We start from the raw sequence: 18,643 nt of genomic DNA, 5'->3' as shown, positions 1-18,643 counted from the left end.
TGTGAACTAAGTAAATGTTATTTATATTGGATCCCATGATAACTGGTCATCAATAAAAATTTAGTTAATTTTAATGTAGCAAAGGATAAACAAGTTCAGTGATACAGAATAACTAAACTTCACGTAAGTTTGGTCTTTTTAAATGACATTTCAGCCATATTTTGAAGATTTTGCTCACATGTGCTTAGGATTTGGTTCAGTTCTGATCTCAGCACAAGCCTAAAGGAATCTCTGGACTACATAGCCAACAATATTAGTCTTCTCAATATCTAGTCATTTATTTTCATCATCATCATCTTCATATTACATTTAATAGTTTATCCTCATCATATTACAGTATGCATGTTTTTGTCAGTTATTCTTTCTGTGAAAAGATAAATAGAAAAGAAGGAACAAAGAAGGAAGAGAATGAGCAGGACAGATCAGGGGAAATGAGGCATGGTACACTTACAGAAAATACAGGAGATATTTATTCATCTAGTTCCCTTAAGATTAAGGGACCAAAGTCATTTTAGGGGAAAATGAATCAAGATAATTAGGGAAAATGAGGTCTGGTGAAGGCAGTTCAGAAACCAGGTATTTAAAAACATAGAAACACTATCTTTGCTTCTGAGAAAAGCAAGAGGACATCTTCCTTCTCAAGGATAAGCATCTGTTTTATGTCAGGAAATGCCCAAAACATCGAGGAACTCCAAAAGTGTAACACCAAGAATGACTAGAGCAAAGATAAAACACCTATCGTTGGATAACTTTGAAATAAGACCCCCCCTGCCTTTACCATATATATACCCCTGATACCAAAGAGCTGTGTATGTCTCTCCCTCCCTTTGAGAGCACCCGCACACTCTGTTAGAGTATGCCCTGGCCAAACTCTGCTAAGTTTTCTTACCATTATGACCAGAAATTCTTATTCTGTGATCAAAGTCAAGGAACCTAAGTGAAGAGTCCTACTTTTAGAGGGAAACTTCATTAACCTTCACCTGCATACGGTGACAGGAGGAAGGAAGGAGGATTTCTATATCAACACTTACATTTTACTTTGCCATTTTAATGGTCTTCATTCAAATTCCATGCAACTTGTTGATAATACTCATTGGACATTATATGCTGACCTAGTGTTTTATTAAGTAGATCTGGCCTTCCTGCTGCATGATGGAGAAGGTCCAAAGGGCCATTATAGGGTGGTTACATCAGAGTTTGTGGCGCCTTAATTGATCTATATTATCTCATTAATGAACTAGGTTGTACTAAAAGCCTGATAGTATACAATCTACTTTATTCAGTCTGCAATTGCTGTGAAGGTTTTTTTTTTTCCTTTCTACAAATTTGAAGATTAGATTGCCAACCCTGAACTCCAGGGTAGTAGTTACAAATAACAACCACCAAAAAACTCACATAAGAACAAATAAAATTGCCAACAAATTATTTATTGTATTTCATGAACATTACCAGAGAGTATGACCTTGCAGCAGACAAGTTATGTACAAAGCCCTGCTAGAGAAACTCTATCCCCTGACCTGGTATCAGCAATACTGAGCCTGATGCTACCAATTACATCTCATTAACTAGACTGTAAAGAATCAAAGGATGCTATAATTGAAAATGAAATGAATATTTAATAAGAAAGGCCAACATGACCCAAATGGGAGTAAAGGAATAATGTTTCTTAAGCCTCTAGTTTTTACACTAATAATAGAACAGTTTGCATCTTTTTAGTACCCAAGTGGAAGAGTAGAATTTATAGAGTCTGTATTTTTATTTTACAGTTAAGTCAACAAGGCTTACAGGGAATAAAGTGATAAGCTAGAATTTGAACCCAGATCTGTCCACCTCTTGTCCTTTTTTTCTGAAGTTATTTCCAGAAGTTATTTCAACAAAAATTCTATCTGTGAACTAAGTAAAGCTTTGTGGTGGTGTTAAGTGCTCCATGCTACATGCTCCATACTTAAAATTTTCTCAGAGCATCAGGCCTGAGTATTTCAGTCATCAATGTCATTTTTAAAGTCACACCCACAGCTACACAGATTCAGTTACTGCCTGTCCTTACCATCTAATGTTGCCAGAAAAAATGGAAGAACAGCTGCTGGAAAGACTTACAAATTCCTTTGGATAGTTAGTAACATTATCTAAACTTTAAATTCTAAAGGCCTCTGCTGATAATATAATTTTAAAAAGTATATATCAAGATGTACCTGGAAACAAAACTAAGTATTTTAGAAAATTATTTAATAGGTATTGTGTAGATTTTTCAAGGAATGAGTGAAATTTAATCCCAAGTAATAAATACTTGCCTGAAAGTTCATAGCATTAAGTGATGGAGTTCTATTTGAAAGGTCATGTGCACAGTTGAGCAACTTCACAGCAACTCTTCTTACTAGGGAAATGCATTGTAGAGCTCGTGATACAAGAAGATTTTTTTGTTTATTTTTTGTTTTTTCTATCACCAGCTGTTTAAAAGTAATGACTGTAATATAAATTGTATGAAATTTATTATCACTGTCTTTATTATACTATATTAATAATATATCATTGTGTATATTATATTTCATTAAATTTACTAACATAGAAAATAAAATTTTAAAGTAATTCATTTTTTATCACTCTTTCTGATTTCAAAATGTCTTGCAAAATATTTCAGGTGCAAATCCAAGAAGTTAATATGAGGAACAGAAATTAGTACTGATTTAAGTGTGATAAGCCACTGTTGACAGGAGCCATTTCTGAACATCATCTCTGAAAAATCTTTTGGTGAGTTATCTATAGCCCAGCTGTATGCTGGAGAGATGATAAAGAAAAGTTATCTTATAACTGGAAAACTTGAAACAGACAAGTAGTCTGTTGAGGTTGTATTTTTGAACACATAACACCCTTACCTGCATTACTCTTTTTGTTTAAACAGAGTTTTGGTGGTTTATAATTCAGATTAAGAAGAGATGTCACCTTCCTTGTGTCAAATCTGCTCCAATCTCAAAGCTGCAATAACCATGTAGCCTTCTCTTAATGCTTTTGCTGATGCTTCCTTTTCCTCTTACTCTTTCTTCTCTTCTTCCTCCTTTTTCTTTCTTCTTCCTTCCTTTAATTAAAATCCTTTAATTTACATGATGGACAATTATTTTCTTATTCCAGTTTAATAGAAATGCAGGTTAACTGAAAAATTAGGAGCTAAAGAAAATGAATTTTGTGGAGAGTCTGGTCCTGGGGCTTGAACTCAGGGCCTGGGCACTATCCCTAAGCTTTTTTTGTTCAGGGCTAATGCTCTACCACTTGTGCCACAGCTCCACTTTCAGCTTTTGTGGTATTCAATTGGAGATAAGAGTCTTAGGGACTTTCCTGCCTGGGCTAGCTTCCAACCACTATCCTGAGATCTCAGCTTCCTGAGTAGTTAGAATTACAGGCATAAGCCACCATGCTCGGCTAAGAAAATGAATATTTTTTTTTTTTTTTTTGTCGGTCGTGGGGCTTGAACTCTGGGCCTGGGCGAGCGCTCTACCACTTGAGCTACAGCGCCACTTCCGGTTTTCTGGTGGTTTATTGGAGATAGGAGTCTCACGGTCTTTCTTGCCCGGGCTGGCTTTGAACCGCGATCCTCAGATCTCAGCCTCCTGAGTAGCTAGGATTACAGGCGTGAGCCACCAGCGCCCGGCAGAAAATGAATATTTTAATAAAATGTTCAAAGCACAAAGTATTCATAGATCTAGGGATTAAGGAAAGGCAAAGAATATTTTGAGAATTAAGCTTGGCAATATTTCTGTCTATATTATCTTCACCTAAAATTAGCAATTACAAATACTACTTTATCACACCATTCTATTGTTATGAAATATTTGGGAAGATTCCATTGCTTTAAGAGACTTTTACTTATGTCAGATCTTCTTTTATGCTGACTTTTAGCTCAAAATGACAAGTCATTCTCTTTTGGCTTTAATAATGACATAAAGTTGTCAAATAGAACAAAACTTCTCAAAACAGAAGCCCTTAACACCTATACCATGAAAACATCTGGATACTTTGCTATGAAAGTGTTCTCCCACTGTTAAAATATTCATACTTCTGTCAATGTTGAAGTCAAATTGGTTTGTCAGACCAAAGTACCTAAGACTCAGACTCATCCTGGAAAATTGTTGCCATTGCCTATAGACAAGTTGCAACTGCTTTAGAAAAAAAAGAAAAAGAAAACAGCTTACATCTCAAAGGGAAATCACAAGATGACATCAATCACTGATGCACTGTACTTATAAAGTATACGTTGAATTGAAACCCTTTTGTACACCTACTTAAAGAGAAAAAGAAGTATGAGTCTTGTGAACTGTTTTGCTGGGACTAGTCTCAAACCATGATCCTCCCAAGCCTCCCAAGTAGCTAAAACCACAGGTACTAGTGTGATTACTATCATTTTTAATTTGAAAATATATAATATTCATATGTATAGGCAACTCGCAATTGTTGGCTTTATATTTTTTATTAGAGTAACTATTTTCAGCACTTGTTTAATTGCAGCCCTTTCATCTGGAAAGTCTAATATCTGAACATTTATCTAAGATTTCTGCACTATGACCAAGATCATAAAAAAGGTATAATTAAGATTTGAATTTGGGGGACTGAGCTAGAGAATAAGCTATTGATAAATATAGAAATGTTCTTCATATTTTTATAAATTAAATTGATTTTAATGTTATTTTCATTGTGAAATATATAGTATACATATTTAGTATTTAATTAATAATGATATTGTAAACTTTAGTTATGAAAGAGAATATTGTTAATGTTTTAGAATATATGTATGGGTCCTAAATTCCTTTCCAGAAGTAATCCACTTTCCTCTCTTTTCTAATATTTTTCTTTTGCATATCTTTACAATTTTACCATTATATGTATCCCTTCCTCAATTATGCATTCTTTGGATTTTGTTTTCAAACATCATGCAAATGAAATCATTCTTTTTTTTTTTTTGGTCGGTCGGGCTTGAACTCTGGGCCTGGGCGCTGTCCCTCAGCTCTTCAGCTCAAGGCGAGCGCTCTACCACTTGAGCTACAGTGCCACTTCCTGAAATCATTCTTTCTGCAATATTTACTACTTGATTCTTATTCTAAAAATATATTTATAAGATTCTTCTATGTTAATACATGTAGCTATAATTATTAATTTTTATACCTGTAATCTTGTATTTGTTTTCCATACTATGTAAAAAATTATCACAAATTAAGTGACTTAAATCACCACACATTTATTACTCCACAGTTTCCATAGGGCAAGAAAAAGGCATCACTTAACTGAATCCTGTGCTCTGGTTGTCCCAAAGCTGTAATTAAGGTATCAGCTAGGCCACATTCTCATCAAGTACAACTAGGGGAGGATTTGCTTTGAAGCTTATTCAGGTTGATGGTAGAATTCATTTTCTTATGGTTTTAAAATTGATGGCAAGGAAGTAGTGTTGTGGGCTCAAAGTGGTAGAGTGCTAGCCTTGAGTGAAAAAGCTCAGGGACAGCACTCAGGCCCTGAGTTCAAGCTCCAAAACAAAAAAAATTTCATGACAACTTGCTTCTTCAGGTGTCTGATCAGATATGCATGCCTATGTGTGTTTGTATACATGCATATATATATATATATATATATATATATATATATATATATATAGAGAGAGAGAGAGAGAGAGAGAGAGAGAGAGAGAAAGTGAGAGAAAAAATGAGAGAGAGAGAGAGGAGAGAGAGAAAGAAACATTACCATGAGAGTGACTGCCCATAATTTGGACCATATTCCCTTAGTTAGAAGCAAGTTACAGGCTCTTCCAGTAATCAAGAAGGGATTATACAGAGTATAACACCTGGAGGAGCTATCTTGGGGGCCAACCTATAATTCTGCTTATCACCACAAGTAATTTAGAAGTTTACATATGTATATATATGCCACAATTTATTATTTATATACATCATTATATACATACTATATACTTATATATGTATATATACATATGTGCCACAATTTATTATTTACTCTACCACTGATGGACATTTAGACTCATCTAAATTATTTCTAGTTGTGATTTTATGTGTCAACCTCTGATGCTCAGATAGTTGTCAAGCCTTCTGGATATTTCTATGAAGGTGTGTGTATACATATATGTATATAGATATGATTTCAATTATTGGATTTTGAGTAAAACAAATTACCCTTCAAAATATGAACAAGTCTTATTCCAGTCTACTGAAGGCCTGATAGAACAAAATGTTGACCTTCACTGAGTAAGAGAGAACTCTGCCAGCAGTATGCCTTTATGGCTTCATCTGCAGTTATTAGCAATTCTTGGTTCACTAGCCAACTGCCTTCAGTCTTGAATTGCCATTCTCCATACTGGTAGCCTCTACTATCAGATATTGGACTCATCAATTCTCCACAGTTTCATGAGCCAGTTACTCAAAATGAATCTCTTTACACACACACACACACACACACACACACACACACACACACACACACACTTGTTTCATGGAAAAATCTTAACACACAAATGCATACACAATTTTTTTCTGTTTCTATGGAAAATCTTTACTGATACATGAACTACATGTCTCCTGATGAATATAAAAGTGTTACTGGGCTATATATCTAGGAGTGGAATTCCTGAGCGGAAAAGTATGCTATTATTCATCCTGATGATGCATGCCAAGTATATTTCAAAGTTTTTTGTGCCCATTATACTCCCACCAGCACAGCTGAGTCCCCATTAATACAAATGTTCCACACATGGTATTATCTATTTTTAAATTTCTGTTAACCCGATGGGTATAGAACAGTATCTCATTACACTTGTGTTTTTTGATAACAAGGTTGAATGTGATTTCACAAGAATGTAAGCCATTTGAGTCTCTTGTGAAATATCTGGTCAAGTCTCTTGTCCATTTATCCACAGTTTTGTCACTTTCCTTATCAATTTGTGGCAGTTCTTATTTTAGTTATTGTGTCTTGGTAACATGTGCTACAAGTTATCTTATTTGTAGCTTGTCTTTATACTTTCTCAATGGCACGTTTTGATCAGAAATTCTTAATTTTAAGTAGTTTAAATTTTCAACGTTTTCCCTTATGTTCGTCTTTTTATTCCTAGTCATGGGGCTTGAACTCACGGTCTAGGCACTGTCCCTGAGTTTTTTCACTCAAGGCTAGTCCTCTACCACTTTGTGTCACAGAGCCACTTCTGGGTTTTTGTTGGTTGATTGGAGATAAGTCTCATGGACTTTCCTTCCCAGGCTGGCTTCAAACCACAGTCTTCAGATCTCCTGAGTAGTTAGGATTACAGGTGTGAGCCACTGGCACCCAGATGTGTTTGTCTTTACGTGTGTGTGTGTGTGTGTGTGTGTGTGTGTGTGTGTGTGTGTGTGTGTGTGTGTATAATTTTATTTATTTTTTGTGCTTGAGTGGTATGAAGGAATTGAGCCCAGGGGTTCATGCATGCTAGACAAGCACTCTACCATTAACCCACATTCCTTACCCATGTTTGTCTTTTTGTGTGTTAAGAAACCTTTCCATGCTGTATTGCTATGAAGATATTTTCCTTTTTTTGGGTCTGGTCGTGGGGCCTGAACTCTGGGCCTGGGCGCTGTCCCTCAGCTCTTCAGCTCAAGGCTAGCACTCTACCACTTGAGCCACAGCACTACTTCCAGCTGTTTTCTTTTTGCTTATGTGGTGCTGAGGAATCGAACCCAGGGCCTCATGCATGCAAGGCAAGCGCTCTACCACTGAGCCACCTTCCCAGCCCATATGAAGGTATTTTCCTATATTATCTTTAAAAGGATTTGGTTTTGTTTCTGACTTTTCTATTTTATTCTCCCAGAATAATTATTTTGTTTTTAATGTGGGGTAGCAATCTAACGTAATTTTCCTCTTTATAAATAACTTTATCCAATACTACTTATTGAAAAATACATCCTTTTCCTATTATCTGCAAGCCCACGCCTATCATATACCTAAAATTTATACCTATCAGTGTCTATCTCTGGGCTTTTGTTTCATTGATTATTTGTCTATTTAGCATTATTATCTTAAGAGCTACAGTTGTTAATGTCTTAAAATCTGATCAGGCAAGTACCCCATATTCATTTATCCTCTTAAAGAGGTCTTGACAGTCAGGTGTAGTGACACATGTCTATATTCCTAGCAACTTAGGAAACACAGGCAGGAAGATAACAAATTGAAGGGCATCCCAGGTAAAGCTAGTGACAAGATGCTGCTGCAAAAAAAAGAAAACAAGTAAAAATTCAAAAGGACAGGGAATATAGCTCAAGTGGTAAATTGCTTGCTTAGCATACACAAGACCCCAGATTTAATCACTAAATAACATGCACACACACATGCACACATGCATACACATACACTAATGTCTTAGTTATTTTTAGTTCTTTGCAAATTTTGTTAAATTCATGTTCATTTATTGATGGGTCAGGAAGCCCTAAGCTGTAGGGTTGTGTTAAAAAAAAAAACAACAACAAAGTTTTATAGATGAAACAAAATTGGAGTTTTTAACTAACAGAATGATAATTTCTATTTGACCTTCCATCCTGATTATATAAATTGATCCTTTTGTCATATTAATTCAACAATAATTTTTTTATGTTGAAAAAAATGTTAGCAGGATAGCAAAGATGGCAGATTAGAAGCAAGCCACACATTAGCTTCTCTATGACTTATAAGCAAAGCAGCCAGAAAACAGCTTCTCAATAAAATTTTTAAGTCACACATCAGAATTGACTCTCAGCACATGGAGAAACTGCTGACATCACATTCCTGTGAGTTCTAGATACAAAGAACCAGTTGAGTAGAAATTGGGACAAATCAAAGTAAACCAGCAACTATCAAATAAAAAAACCAGAGCCAAGGGGCCACCTCTAGCCTTGGGTGTGTCCTACTGCTATGGGAGTAGGAAGACAGATGGGAATTGGAGTGAACTAGAGTGAGGTGGGAATCCCGTGAGGTGAAACCCAGAGCTGAATCCCTGGGAATGACTGCCAGCTCAGTATTTAGTGCAATTTGAGTGGGAAGCAAACTGGAAGGCAGGACAGTGTCAATAACATGGAAATTATGCTGCTTGAGTACAGAGTGATCTGTGAATTGGCTAGACCTGAGTGACACAGAAGTCACCAGAGGTCAAGTTAAAGTCACCACCCATGACAGAAGAAGAAGACTGGACTGAACTTGGGAGATTTGGGGGGGGGGGGGCGGGGTTGGTGGTGGGGCTTGAACTCTGGGCTTGGGCGCTGTCTCTCAGCTCTTCAGCACAAGGCGAGCACTCTACTGCTTGAGCCATAGCACCACTTCCGGTTTTCTAGTGGTTTATTGGAGATAAGAGTCTCCCAGACTTTCCTGCCCAGGCTGGCTTTGAACCACGATCCTCAGATCTCAGCCTCCTGAGTAGCTAGGATTACAGACGTGAGCCACCGCCATCAGGCTACTTGGGAGATTTTAGAAGACACTGGAACCCAGTTAAGGTGCAAATAGCATTTTCTGTCTACATGTTGAGCTGTGGAACTAGCTCAGAACCTTACAATTGCTGGATAACTAAGTGTTCGGCTAGATCCTTGAACCAGACAACTTCCTCTGTTCTAACCTGTTCAGACTTAACCAAAACAAAACACTGTTAGGGTGCGTGGGAGAGGAAGCTCCTCTCCTCCTCGACAACAAAGAAATACTGACTTTTTCTCTCTCTCTCTGCCTTGCTTTTTGGTTTTCACAGTCATTATTGTTATGTCTTTATTTTCTTTCCTAAGTATTTGTCTTTCTCTGTACACATTTTACTGTGTTTTTCCTCCTCTTTTTCTTACTTTATTGCAGTGGTTAGGATTACAATGTAGAATAGAAGTTGAAGGATGGGCTTCTACCCCTTATTCCTGATCTTAGAGGAAAAGGATTCAGTGTATGATCCTTTTGTGTGATATTAGTCGTAGTTTTTGTAGCAGCTTTTTATGATGACACTCATATTCTCCAGCTGGTGAAGTTAAGAAAAAAAATTTTTTTTGGTTGGTCATGGGGCTTGAACTCTGGGCTTGGGTGCTGCCCCTCAGCTCTTCAGCTCAAGGCAAGTGTTCTATGCTTGAGCCATAGCGTCATTTCCAATTTTCTAAGTGGTTTATTGGAGATAAGAGTTTCACAGACTTTCCTGTCCCGGCTGGCTTTGAACCTCAATCCTCGGATCTCAGCCTCCTAAGTAGCTAGGATTACGGCGAAGTTAAGAAATTTTAACAAAAGCTTTTTCTGCATCTCTGACTTCATGAGTTATTTTTCTCCTTTGTTCTCTTAGTATGGCTTATTATCTTCACTTGAAAATTATATTCCATCATTTCTGCAATATCCTATTAGTTTCAGCCAGTGTAGGAGGTGATTACAGAGGCAGCCAAGAGTAATCATCTGTGAGGAGGTTTATAATTCTATAGGAAGGTGGGTGGGAAGTTGTTTTGTTGTTGTTGTTGTTGTTGTTGTTTGATGGTCCTGGAGCTTGAACTCTGGGCCTGGGCACTGTCCTTGAACTTCTTTTGCTCAAAGCTAGTGTTCTACTACTTGAGCCACAGCATCACTTCTGACTTTTTTGAGTAGTTTATTGGCAATAAGAATTTTCCAGACTTTCCTGCCTAGGCTGGCTTCAAACCACGGTCCTTAGATCTCAGTCTCCTGAGTAGCTAGAATTACAGGTGTGAGCCACCAGTACCTGGCTGGAAAGTTTTTTGTTTGTTTGTTTGGTCAGTCATGGGGCTTTAACTTTGTTGTTTGGGCGCTGTCCCTGAGCTCTTCAGCTCAAGGCTAGCGCTCTACCACTTGGGACACAGCACCACTTCTGGTTTTCTGGTAGTTTATTAGAGATAAGAGTCTCGTGGACTTTGCTGCCCTGGCTAGCTTTGAACCGAAATCCTCAGAACTCAGCCTAGAATTATAGGCATGAGCTACCAGCGGTTTTTATAGTATGAATGTAAGACTACTTCATATTCCACTGAAATGAACTTATATGACCACATTGAACAGCATGGTGTGCACTATACCTATGTACTATAAGGACATGTACTATAACTATGTATCTATGTGTCTTTCATTACAAGATAGAAAGAACAAAGGAGCAGTATTTAGATGTACATCTGGCATCTTCTACTACAATTGAGGAAATGAATCAGGAAGAAAAAATGTTCCGGAGATGAGTAACTAAAATAAAAACAATAAAAGTCTTAATGAGCAAATTTACAACTATGTATATTCAAACCTACGTAATATTTAACATTTGTTTCCCACATGAATTTCATTAAATTATTTTGCCTACAGCATCTCACAGGGAAAAACTATGAAATTCTAGTAGGTTGAAACAACATCCTACTCTTGGCTTCAAAACATTGCAAAGAACTGACTTTTAAAAATAGTGTAAAAATTATTGTTGTCCATTAATGACATCCAAGATACATAGACAATAGGGAAAATATAATTTGTATATATACTTGCTATCTAAAAAACTAGTGAAAAAAACACCTAGAAATAAAATATGCGACCCCTTCTTCAAGAATTTCTTTCACAAGTGGCGCTGTAGCTCAAGTGGCAGAGCGCTCACCTTGAGCTAAAGAGCTGAGGGACAGCACCCAGGCCCAGAGTTCAAGCCCCACGACCGACAAAAAAAAAAAAAAAAAAAAAAAGAATTTCTTACCCATTGGTAAGTCAGAGACCAGATAGTTCTTATTACATTTCCTGTAAAAACACTAAAATTTCAGATAAAATAGAGTTTAATAGAGAGGTGTTTTTAACTAGTTCTGCTTAATGAGGAAAAGGGAATTTCTTTTTTTTTTAATTGTGAAAATACTGTACAGAGGGGTTATAATTACATGGGTAAGATAATGAATACATTTCTTATCAAGCATTGTAGCCTCCTCCTTTGTTTCCCCTTCCCATCCTATCCTCCGCCTGCCCCTCCATCCAATCCCCCCCCCCAAAGTTGTAAAGTTCATTTTCGACATAACGACTTGTATATCTCATTGTTGCAATGGGTCCACCTGTATCCCTATTTAAACTATTTGTTTTTCCCCTTCCCCTCCACATATTATACCAACATCATATACAGTGAAAGCCTGGGTTATACCATGGGGGAGGGACATAAAAAGCAACAAAGAAATAATCTTATAAATGTGTTAGAAACAATTGCATGAAAGAAAAAAAAACATTTGAATGCATATCTTAGGGTTCATTTCCCTAACATCAACTTATCTGACCTTTTATGATTGACTCAGACATATACTAGATATTGCAAATAAGGGAAACCATGGGACCTATGTTTCTTTGGGCCTGGCTTACTTCACTTAATATAATTTGGAAAAGGGAATTTCTTAGTTGTAACACAAACCTCAAGTAGAGGATATTTTTCTTCCTAATTTGTTTTGAACATTTTGTTTGGCTTTGAATCATGTTTCGCATCAATAAAATGCAATTCAAAAAACTGCTTTGTTTAAACATTTAACAATTAATAACTAGCTTTGTCCATTTTTCCACTAAAGAGAGTATATATTATTTCTTTTTGCAATAATTTTGCTCACTTGGACTACATTTTGCTGGAATAATTTTTTCAATTCTGCATTCTCTGAATTGTCCCACAATGCCTTATTATAATAGTTTAAGAAGATTATACCCCCATTTCAGGTTCTATAGGTCCTCTATAATTGCAGAAAGGCTAAAATTAGGTGTCAAAATTCTTGTCACTGATTATCATCACTGTGACATTTTGGCTTATTTAAAAAGGAACAAACGATGACCTTAGAATATAATTAAGTCATCCTAAATTTCCATTTGCTTATTTATAAAAGAACACTATAATAAACATCAATGTGAGTACCAAAAATAAAAACAAAAAGATACAAAAGACTGGATGCTGATAGTTCACACCAGTTATAAGCATTATGCCCACTGAGATGGATGTAATGGATCCTTTCACCAGTAATCCTAGTTACTCAGGAAGCTGAGATCTGAGGATCACAGTTCAAAGCTAGCCTGGACAGGAAAGTCTGTGAGATTCTTTTTTTTTTTTTTTTTTAAATGTCATTCGTGGGGCCTGAACTCTGGGCCTCAGCACTCTCCCTCAGCTCTTCAGCTCAAGGCTAGCGCTCTACCACTTGAGCCTCAGCGCCACTTCTGGCTTTTTCTGCTTATGTGGTGCTGAGGAATCGAACCCAGGACCTCATGCAAGGCAAGCCCTCTACCACTGAGCCACCTTCCCAGCCCAGTCTGTGAGATTCTTATCTCCAATTAACTACTGGAAAACTGGAATTAGAGCTATGGCTCAAGGTGGTAGTGTGCAGCTTGAACAAAAGGCCTCAAGGACTATGTCCAGGAACTGAGGTCAAGCCCTATGACCAACACACACACACACACACACACACACACACACACACACACACACACACACACAGATGCAAATATACTTTATAAAATTTGCTTTAAACTGGGTGCCGGTGGCTTACGCCTGTAATCCTAGCTACTCAGGAGATCTGAGGATCACAGTTCAAATCCAGCCCGGGCAGGAAAGTCTAGGAAACTCTTATCTCCAATAAACCACCAGAAAACCAGAAGTGGCGCTGTGGCTCAAAGTGGTAGAGCACTAGCCTTGAGCTGAAGAGTGAAGGACAGTGCTCAGACCCAAAGTTCAAGCCCTATGACAGACAAAAAAAAAATTGCTATAAAATTTAATAATTTTGTCCCCCCCCAAAATAAACAACTATGGTGAAAGCTACACTGAACATAAAGTTTGAAATCTTGTCTTTATCATTTATTATCTGAGAAATCTCAGGTGAGTCACTTAATCCTTGTTAAGTTCTAGTTTCCAAGTATAAAATAGGAACTCTAATAACTTCTTTTTAATTTTTTTGGTGGATTAAAGAATAGAAAAATGTGAAAGTACTTAGCAAACATTTAGATGTTTTGTTGATTCGTACTTTAATCCTCTTAGTTTAACAATAGAATTTTACAGATGGAAAAAATGCAGAGACATCAAATAACTTACTTAAGATCATGTATCCAAAGATACTTTCATAACATTAGGCTTGCCCTAAAGTCTCCTTTGGAAAGCATATACAATTTACTGCAGCAGGAAGGGTATGAGACCTAACTGGTTATACATACAGATAGTACAATGTGGACTACATAGTGCCTTGTTTAGCACACAGAGAAAGGATGAGTCCAAAGTCATTGCATGTATGTGTATTTATATTCACAGAACAAGCACTATGTAAAACATATCAAAGGTGCTCAGTCCTGAAAACAGCAGAATGTCTCAATGTCTACTTTAGATTTGTCAAAAAGAAAAATGAAAAAAGGGGGAATCTTTCAGAATGTAAAGCCAGAAGCCACAGAGAACAAAATGCTTCTCAAAATCGGAGCTTAGTCAGGTAACATTCCTCTACCAAATATAGCAGGGCCCTCAAATGTTCTTTGCGAAGAGATTTCAAAATTCTCACAAATCTATATTTGCATTTTCTATTTTTCCCTTAGTAAGGCATTCATAGTAATTATTCTGTTTTTATACCATACTATACTTTGGGTGAGAGAAAGCAGGTATTTTTAAAAATTTGTCAAGTATAAGTAGGATCTAGAGAGGTAGTTTCATGGCTAGAAACAGTATATTACTTCAATTTTCACAGAAACACTTAAAGAGATGGGTCCTCTTTCAGCTTGGGTCTTTGAGAGGCACTTGCTAACCTAGGTTCTGCATGTCAAATAAGCAAGAAATAAACATTTGTGTGATCAAAACCCTTAGATAATAAAATTCAGCCTGGTCTTATTAATACAATCACAAATTTTATTGATTTATTGAGACTACTTTCTTCTTATAAGAGCTTTATAAGGAAGATCAGTGTCTTCAACCTGAGATTAAAGTGTTTCTATGTTGTTGTTTTAAACTCACCAAAAGAACTGTATTTCTCAGTAGAAAGCACAATGGTTTGCAAAAAATGGCTTGGCCATTTCATTATAAAAGAGCTAAATTTTGTGTCATTACATGATGTAAGAAGATTAATTTTGCCAAGGTAAAAGACTGTGTGTGTATATATGTATGCATACATATGATATAAGGTGATATAATTTTGAAAGAAAAGAATTTATTATTATATTGGTGCTTTGAATTTGTAATCACATTGCTTCTCCAATAGGGATAAAAATCAATTAAAGAAAAGCTTCAATAACTGAAGGAAGAAGAAACTATTTTTTCTTCTTTAATGTGACTTAAGCAGAACTCAACAGCCCAATATAATTTAATTAGCAAGATTTTTTTTTTATAAACATCTAAGTTTATGATGGTTTCAGCAGAATGTTCCATCCAGGGAGGCTACAAGTAACACTTGAAGAAGGAAAGCAGTTGAAGAAAAAAAATACTATAATTATGACAGCCCCAACTGAAGTTTATTCTTTCCCCAATCAAAAACATAGTTTATGACTTATGGGTTTCTTCATGGCAAGTCATGTTATGCAATTTTAAAGAAACCTCCAGATTCTTAGGTGGATTGGAGACTAGGTAGGCATACTATGAAGGCAGAGGTGGAACTGACCTAAAGCTAGTGAGGGATAATCTTCAGGACTCCCTTTACATAGGCTTCTTCCAAGGTCCTGTGAGAGGGCTTTGCCATTTTGTATTTGAAAGGAGCATTGCCTACTTAAATTGTAGATACTTAAGGCCCATGTAACATGAATCTGCCTTTGTATAGAGGTAGCAAACTAGCAAAGAGAAGTAAGCCACAGGCCAAATATTCTTCAGCTAGGAACTTCCCAATAACCCAAGTTTGGGAGAGTGAGTGAAGTAATAACTGGGATAAAGCAGTTGATTCAGCCTGTTGTAGAAATCTTGGAAATGATGAATTTCCCTATTATTAGTGGCTGCCTTGTGGTAGTGATCCATATAGGCTTTAGCTCTAGTTGATAATTCCTGAGCAGATATTAACAAATATCAATCAATATATTAGTAAAATTCTTAACCTGTTTTGGGGGACCACTACAAGATTGCCAGCTGTTTGTGGCCAAGCTTTAGGACTGATATGTTGAATTTTCATTGACTGGGGGCATCATGGATCACCAAATCATGACAAAGAGTCAAAAAAAGACTACTAAGGGCTGGGAAGTTGGCTCAGTGGTAGAGCGCTTGCCTTGCATGCCTGAGGCCCTGGGTTTGATTCTTCAGCACCACATACGCAAAATAGAAAAAACCCAGAAGTGGCGCTGTGACTCAAGTGGTAGAGCGCTAGCCTTGAGCTAACGAGCTGAGGGACAGCGCCCAGGCCCAGAGTTCAGGCCCCACGACTGGACCCCCCCCCAAAAAAAAGACTACTAAGGCTAAATATCTGGGAAGAGAGTGCAGTCTGACTTAGAGGAGAACACAGAGGAGTTGGTAGCTGAGGGAGCAAGGAAGCTGTAGACTAGGATGATGCCATTTCCCATAAGGGTTTTCCTGGAACCCTCTGCATAATTATAGGAGCAGGCTAAATGAATGAAAATCAATCTGAAGTTTTGTTTTTGGCAGTACTGGGGATTGAACTCAGGCCTTCATGCACACTTCAAATTTTTTGCTAGTTATTTTTGAAGTACAGTCTTGTTCTTCCTGCCACCTTTCTGCATGTGACTGACACTGTCTGCCTCCTTTAGTTTCCTGCCTTGCTGGGATCCCAAGCACATGCCATAGAAAAGGAATCTTGCAGACTTTTTTGCCCAAGCTGTCCTAGATCTGTGATCCTCCTGATTTTAGCCTCCCAAGTAGCTAGTCAAACTGAAGATTTGATCTGTAAGTGACATTTGAACACTGAAGAAGGTTAAAAAAAATGTACTTATTTTCTTTTTCAGAACACAGCCAATTTAGGAATTTCTGGTTGAATCAATTTGGGAATACATAAGAATCATACAAAACATTGAAGGTAGCATGTTACTGTGGAAAAATTCATTCACTTATTCATTAATTTACTGAGTTTCTATAGCTTGTCAAACCTGTGGTGTGTGCTGAAGATGTAAATTACCCAGAACAAGGTTGTGATACCTTTAAATTCACATACATCTTCCAATATAGCTCTTTCTATATTTGAAACATGATCATCTATATATTTAATATGATTATTGGACTACAATATTTCAGTTTAAGGTATGACTTGCTCATTTCTATATTCCTTGCACCTAATATCTGGCTGACCCATAGAAGGTAACTCAAAAAACATTTGTTGGCTAAATGAATTGATTTGCAGTGAAAACACCATAGCTCATGAACTTCATTCAAAATGAAGGTTGTTAATTTACTATGATTAAAACAATGAAAACAAACTCCATCTCATATACTCTGAAATGTAAAAACCAAAAGTTGTTTTGTTTATTTGGGTCAGTCATGGGGATTGAACTCAGAATCTGGGCGCTATCTGAGGACTCTTTTGGTCAAGGCTAGCACTCTACTACTTTGAGTCACAGCATGATTTCCAGTTTTCTGGTGGTTAATTGGAAATAAGAGTCTCGGGGACTTTTCTTCCTAGGCTGGCTTCAAACCTTGATCCTCGGATGTCAGCTTCCTGAGTAGTTAGGATTACTGACATGAGCCATCAGCACCTTGCTCATTTATAATTTTTTGAAAAATTTCCATGCTATTTTCCATGATGGCTATTTTCCATGTCCACCAACACTAACAACATGGCTAAGCTGCAAGAATAGCCCCATGGTTGCCCAGAATGAGAAAGTTCTCTGTTATTATTTTACTAAATAGACTATCAATGTCTTTAATATTGAATTCTTCTTCTTCACTGGCTCCTAACTACGCAGAAATTTGGTCTCTGGGCTGAGTTTGCTAATTCTTGGATTTCTCTTCCATAGGCTTTCAGTGTTTTTTTCCATATCCTTGACTTATTGTTCTAGTGAGACTGCAGCATGGAGAAGCAGAAAGCTTCCACAGCACTGGACCCAGACAATGAACCTAGCCTTCCCAGCCCCAGCTGCACAGCAAACTGAATACCCATCAGCTGGCAGAGAGCTCACTGGCCCAGGGCTGAGCTCCTTCTAGCTAGCCCCTGCCAACTGAAGGCTACTACCTGATGACACAACACAACCCTGACAATCCCTGCATGCAAATATGTAAATCACAATGAAAGATTACAAGATTCATGAACAATCAAGACAACAAACCAAATCCAAAGTCAATAACAATCCAGAGAAGGACCCCAGTAAGAGTGAAGTAGAGATAGAGGACAAAAGAATTATTAAAGAAATGATGACAGAATTGGCCAATGAAATAAAAGGGGAGATGCAAAAACAAGTTCAAGAGTACAAAGAAGGAATGACAAAGATCCAGGACTTCCAAAAAGATGTGGAGATAAACTAGAAAATCTATATACCTCATTCAAAAATGAAATTAACACTATAAGAACTGATCTTGGAAGCATAAAAGGTTCAGTTTCCACATTGCAAACCACACTGAAAGGACTATGTAACAGAATAAGTAAAATGTAAAACAGAATATCAGGAATGAAGGATAAAACAGAGGAGCTAGAAAATTCAAAGGTATGGAAAAAACCAACACTCAGAACCTACCAAAGAGAAATCCAAGAATAAGCAGACTCAGCCAAGAGACCAAATTACACATATATGGGAATGATGAGGGGAAAGAATTTCAATACTGAAGGCATAG

Source organism: Dipodomys merriami, unplaced genomic scaffold (genome assembly GCF_024711535.1).
Source record: "Dipodomys merriami isolate MVZ:Mamm:240054 unplaced genomic scaffold, mDipMer1.0.p SCAF_63, whole genome shotgun sequence".
NCBI classification, from domain to species: domain Eukaryota; kingdom Metazoa; phylum Chordata; class Mammalia; order Rodentia; family Heteromyidae; genus Dipodomys; species Dipodomys merriami.
The sequence above is the reverse complement of the archived record's forward strand: the minus strand, read 5'-3'. Positions refer to the sequence as shown.